Consider the following 6,917-nt stretch of genomic DNA (forward strand, 5'->3'; position numbering starts at 1 on the left):
TCCCGAAAAACTAAAGTGTAAAGATTTTTGGATTGTGAGCCCGAAAAACAATCCAACTGTAATCCGCGGAATTATAGTGAATTTCCAAGGGGTCGCTTGGGGAGTGGACGTAGGTGCTTAGGAGAGCACCAAACCACTATAATTCTTGTGTGTTTGCATTGTGTATTGTTTTAAACTTCACTCACTCATCGATTGATTAAATTAAGATAGTAAAAATTTAGAGAAACCAATTCACCCCCCCTCTTGGCTTGTCACCTTGGGCAACAAGTGGTATCAGAGCGAGGTGTTCACATAGTATTTGTTGATTTCACAATCAAGAGACAAAGATCATGACGATCATGACAATCCAAGTAGGATGTTCTATGAGTGAGAGAGGGGCAATCTACGAATAGACCTCCTCTGTTTAATGGCTCAAATTACACATACTGGAAAACTAGGGTGAGGATATTCATTCAAGCTCTAGACTATGAATTGTGGAATATCATAACTAGAGGACCACACACATCCACAATTAGTATAGAGGGAACAATCATTCTCAAACCAGAAACGGATTGGAATGAGAGTGATAAAAGACTAGCACAACTAAATGCAAAAGCAATAAATGTACTTTACTGTTCACTAGATGTAAGTGAATTCAATAGAATATCTACATGCATCTCCGCGAAAGAAATTTGGGATAAACTAGAGGTCACACATGAAGGAACTAATCAGGTCAAGGAGTCAAAAATAAATATATTAGTTCATAAGTATGAGCTGTTTAAAATGGAGTCCACTGAGTCCATAACTGGAATGTTTACTCGATTCACAAAAATTATAAATGGGCTAAAAAGTTTAGGAAAGTCTTATACTAACTCTTATTTAGTGCGAAAAATTCTCAGGTCTCTACCAAGAGTTTGGGAGGCCAAAGTAACAGCAATTCAAGAAGCAAAGGACCTCAATACATTGTAATTGAAAGAACTTCTAGGATCACTCATGACCCATGAGTTGACCATGAGGCAAAATTCAGAAGATGAGGTCAAGAAAAGAAAGACTATTGCCTTGAAGTCCACTACTCCAAAACAGAAAACTGAATCAGAAGAATCTGATGATGAGGAGGAATATGATGAAAAAGGAATGGCTATGCTTGGAAGAAAATTCAGAAAATTCATGAGAGGAAAGAAGAAATTTCATAAAAGGAAGCCCTTATTCAAAGGTAGCTCAAGCAAAGAAAAGGGTAAGGACAAAGAAAAGGAAAAGAAAACGTTAATTTGCTATGAGTGTAACAAGCCCGGGCATTTCAAGATAGATTGTCCGGAATTAAAGTGGATGGCAAGAAAACTTAAGAAGAAGAACTTCATAGCTGAATGGAGTGAAAGTAAGGAGTCAAGTTCGGAAGAGGAAGATCAACAAGAGACGGCCCAAATCTGTCATATGGCCAATGACGATGAGGTAGATTCTGAACTTGAATATGATTTTATAGTAGAAGAGTTACATGATGCATTTTTAGAACTCATGGAAGAACACAAGAAATTAATCAATAAAAATAAAGTTCTAAAAGATGAAAATCAATCTCTTATCAAAGAAAAGCAAAAACTATCTAATGACTATGAAACATTAAGTAGGAGATTCACCAATGAAACCAAAATTCAAATTGCTAAAAATGTCAAGTTAAAGGAAGATGCTGAAAAATACAAATCCTTAGTAGACAAGTTTACACTTAGCTCAGCTAAATTAAATATGATTCTTGATAGTCAAAAAGTTGTATATGATAAAGCTGGATTAGGATATAAAACAAATAGGAAACAAAAATATTTAAAGAACATATTTGTGAAAGCCAAAAATGAAAATATAACTTGTTATAGCTGCAATGAATTAGGACATAAAGCATATGAGTGTAACTATAGAAAGTCTAGCTACAACAAATTGAGTAATAATCATAAGCTAAAATTCAAGAAAGTTTGGGTTCCAAAAGGAACATCAATCACTATCCCTAAAGGACCCAACATAGTTTGGGTACCTAAAGCTTATTCTTGATCTTGATTGCAGGAGTGTCTTGCAGCTAATAAGGTGGATAAATGATGGTATCTAGATAGCGGCTGTTCAAGACACATGACAGGTGACGTAGAATAATTTGTCACCTTGGAATCTAAGAAGGGTGGAGTAGTAACCTATGGAGACAATAGAAAAGGATTTATCATTGAAAAATGTAAAATTTTTATTACTCCATTACCTTTATAGAAAATGTCTTATTAGTTAATGGTCTGAAACATAACCTACTTAGCATAAGTCAATTTTGTGATAAAGGTTTTAAAGTCACATTTGAAGCCTCAGTATGCATAATCACAAATCCTAAAGATAATAGTATTGTACTTGGAGGACAAAGGCAAAGAAATATATACATGGTAGATCTTCATGAATTAGGCAAGAAAAATGGATTATGTTTAATTACTAATGAAGAAAGGAAAAGTGAAACAAGTTGGCTTTGACATCGTAGACTAGGACATGCAAGTATGGACTTAATATCAAAACTAGTCAAGAAGGATTTGATAAAAGATGTGCCAAAATTGATCTTTGAAAAGGACAAAATCTATAGTCCATGCTCATTAGGAAAGCAAACAAAATCATCCTTCAAATCAAAGAATACAGTATCAACCACTAGGCCTTTTGAACTCATACACATGGATCTATTTGGACCCACTAGAACCGCAAGTCTAGGAGGAAAGAAGTATGGACTAGTTATAGTAGATGATTTCTTAAGATATACATGGGTTTCATTTCTTGCACAAAAGAATGAAGCATTTTCAGCATTCGTGAAATATTATAAAAATATAATAACTGAAAAGAAGCTTACCTTAATAGCAATTCGAAGTGATTATGGAACTGAATTTGAAAATCAACATTTTGAAGAATTTTGTAATGAAAATGGTATCTCACATCAATTTTCAGCACCTAGAACGCCTCAATAAAATGGGGTTGTTGAAAGGAAAAATAGGACCTTGGAAGAAATGGCACGCACAATGTTGTGCGAGTCAAATCTTCCAAAGTACTTTTGGGCTGAAGCTATAAGCACTGCTTGCCATATTCTAAATCGTGTTCTAATACGACCTATAACCAAGAAAACTTCTTATGAATTTTGGAAGAATAAGAAACCAACTGCTAAATATCTTAAAGTATTTGGATGTAGATGTTTCATTTTAAACAATGGCAAGAAGGATAAATTTAAATTTGATGCCAAGTCAGATGAAGGTATCTTCTTAGGATACTCTACATCTAGCAGGGCATACAGAGTATTCAACAAAAAAACTCTTATAGTTGAAGAGTCAGTTAATGTCATTTTTGATGAGTTTGATAGTAAGTCTCCTAGGAGAGAAAATATTCTTGATGATGATGCAGGAATTATTGACTTTGAAAAATTGAATCTTGATGACGTGCCAAATCAAGAAATGAAAAATGATCTCGTGCCACCACAATCTCAAGACTTGCCATAGGAATGGAGGTATGCACATGGACACGCTAAAGACTTAATCATTGGTGATCCATCTCAAGGGGTAAGAACTCGATTCTCTCTTAGAAATTTAAATGATTATCTTGCTTTTGTTTCACAATTAGAACCTAAGACTTATGAAGAAGCTGAAAAAGACACAAATTGGATAAATGCTATGCAAGAAGAATTAAATCAATTCAAAAAAAGTAATGTATGGACATTAACTGAGAAACCAAAGCATAACTCTGTAATTGGAACAAAATGGATCTTTAGAAATAAATTAGATGAAATGGGGTAGTCATAAGAAATAAAGCTAGACTTGTAGCTAAGGGATACAATCAAGAAGAAGGGATAGATTTTGAGGAAACATTTGCTCTTGTGGCTAGATTAGAAGCTGTTAGATTACTTCTAGCTTTTGCATGTTTTATGAATTTCAAATTGTATCAAATGGATGTAAAAAGTGCCTTCTTAAACGGTTTTATAGAGAAAGAAGTATATGTAGAGCAACCTCCTGGTTTTGAGAATCATGAATTGCCAAATCATGTGTTTAGATTACATAAGGCATTATATGGATTGAAACAAGTACCTAGGGCTTGGTATAATCGACTAAGCAAATTTTTACTGAATAATAAATTCAGTAGGGAAAATGTAGATAAAACATTTTTTTCTCAAAAGAAAAGACAAAAATCTGCTAGTAGTTCAAATATATGTAGATGACATAATTTTTGATGCCACTAATGATGATCTTTGCAAAGAGTTTGCTAAATTAATGCAAGGAGAATTTGAGATGAGTATGATGGGAGAACTAAACTTCTTTTTCGGATTACAAATCAAGCAAACTAAGGAAGGTATCTTCATTCATCAAACTAAATACACAAAGAAAATATTAAAGAAGTTTGGAAATGAAAATCATAAGGGAATAGGCACCCCAATGAATCCCACTAATAAGCTAGACAAAGATAAAAAAGGAAAAAGTATAGATATGAAGCTTTATAGAGGCTTAATTGGATCCTTGCTTTACCTTACTGCTAGTAGGCCAGACATAGTGTTTAGTGTGGGAATATGTGCTAGATACCAATCAGATCCTAAGGAGTCACATCTAAGTGCTGTTAAAAGAATTCTTAGATATTTGAAAGGAACTACAAACATAGGATTATAGTACCCGAGAGACTCCTGTCTAGATTTGCTTGCATACTCTGATGCAGATTTTGCTGGTTGCAAATTAGATAGGAAGAGCACTAGTGGAACATGTCAATTTTTAGGAAATAACTTAGTATCTTGGTTTAGCAAAAAGCAGAATTCAGTAGCATTGTCAACGGCTGAAGCCGAATATATAGCTGCCGGCAGTTGCTGTGTTCAAGTACTTTGGCTCAAGCAACAACTAGAGGACTATGGAATTAAACTAGATAACATTCCTATAAAGTGTGATAACACTAGTGCCATTAACCTTACCAAGAATCCAGTTCAGCACTCTAAAGCCAAACATATTGAAATAAGGTATCATTTTATTAGAGATCATGTTCAAAATGAAAATATATGTATTGAGCATGTGGGTACCGAGAAACAATTGGCTGACATATTCACAAAACCTTTAAGTGAAGATAGATTTTGCATGCTTAGGAGGGAATTAGATATATGTGATCCTTTTGATTGAGGAGATATAGGAAGGAACAAGTTGTCTCATGATACTCTCCTCCCATTTCGAAAAACCCATGAAACATTAGTCAAACTAGTCATCTATAGATTTCTTGCTCATGTATCATGTATCATTGTCCCATAAAGAATTTGTAAGGATTGGAGGAAAGAAAAATTTTTTTTTAAAAGGAAGAGAAAGAAAATTTTCTGAACTAGGGTCGACCCAAGTTAGACTAGGGTCGACCCAATGTTGAGTCGACCCAAGAAAAATCTAGGGTCGACCCAACGACGGGACCCTGTTTTTTAAAGAGGGACCCGTGAGCGACATTAGGGCACTGTTTCATCTTGTCCTCTTTCTAAAACCCTATTTTCAACTCTCCAATCTCTTTCAATCATCTCCAAACAGTAGAGGAAGCTTCCCTAAGCCGTTAGATCAAGATCTTGGAAGGAATGGGACCCAAGCGAGCCGTTGCTAAGAGATCCGGGAGAGTTTCACATACAACCCGTGTTGATAGACATGCTGGAGAGTCTTCTACAGTGCCTCCACAGTGTCTTCTACAGACAACCCGTGAGACACGTATAGATCCTCCTCCTCCTCCCTCCCCCTCCGAACAACTTGCAAAATATGCGGGGAGATCGGTGACCACGGGGAGAAGGATCTACTCCGAATTCTTGGATCAAGAAGGGTTCCGGTTAGGTGATTGGATCCGAAGGCAAGGATGGGAGTATTTTTGCTCCCTAGATGTGGTGATCTACCCAGGGTTGGTTCGTGAGTTCTATGCCTTCCTGAAAGTTGGAATGGGAGGGCTTATATCTGAAGTCCGAGGAGAAAGGGTTAGGGTTTCAGAAGAAAGTTTGAGTGAGTTGCTTCATCTCCCCTGCGAAGGAGCTATACTAGAAAAACCAGAAAGTAAGTTGAGAGCTCTACAGCTAAGTTTTGAGAGAGAGGATTTTGATTATTTAGAAAATTTAGTAGCTAGCTCTCTATCAGCTGAGATGAGGTTATTGCATAACTTCATAGGTCGGATACTGTTTTCGAAGAGTGGAAGATTTGATCTCATATCTGAGCGAGATCTGGTTGTTATGGAGCACGTTATTCAGGGCATTCCTCTGAACCTCCCAGCTATGATGATCAAACAGATGAGAAAGGCCATATGCAATTCGAGAGTCTTCTTGTCCTATGGTATAATACTCACCCTGGTCTTCCGACAGCATGACATATCAGCAGAGGGAGAGATCTCCATGCATCTATTATTTACTGACACTTACACTGCACGATCCCTAATTCGCATGGGTTATGAAAAGGTGAACGGGCAGTGAGTGCGTGCAGGAGTAGGGATATATGCACCAGAGGGTGATGCACCAGAGATTGGAGACCCCATCCCTGAGGATGAGGTGCCTGCGGATCATCCTACAGCACCTTCAGAGGCTGGACCTTCGTCATCCACACCTACGGAATGTATAGAGGAGTTTTGGAGTAGGATGACTGAGCTTGTATCAGCTCAGGTGAGGACTCTCTCTGATGGGATGTGGAGCAGGATGGATAGCATGACTGCTGAGATTAGCGATCTCAGAGAGCAGGTAGGAGCTTTACAGAGAGAGAGAAGCTCATGGTCCATCTGTGCCCCGAGCAGTTGAGTCAGAGGTATCGACACAGAGTCATCCAGCTCAGCGAGGTCCACGCCAGACTCAGTTCCATCAGGCTCAACCTCCCCTCGCCACTTATGCTAGGAGGATGAGGACTAGATCACAGTCATTAGATACCTCCTAGGCTGATGTTAGCACTATGATTAGTGCCTAGGATTTATCTAGTTCTCAT

The sequence above is a fragment of the Phoenix dactylifera genome, chromosome 18, assembly GCF_051530095.1.
Source record: "Phoenix dactylifera cultivar Ajwa chromosome 18, Ajwa_hap1_PhDact_Kaust_v1.1, whole genome shotgun sequence".
Classification (NCBI taxonomy): Eukaryota; Viridiplantae; Streptophyta; class Magnoliopsida; order Arecales; family Arecaceae; genus Phoenix; species Phoenix dactylifera.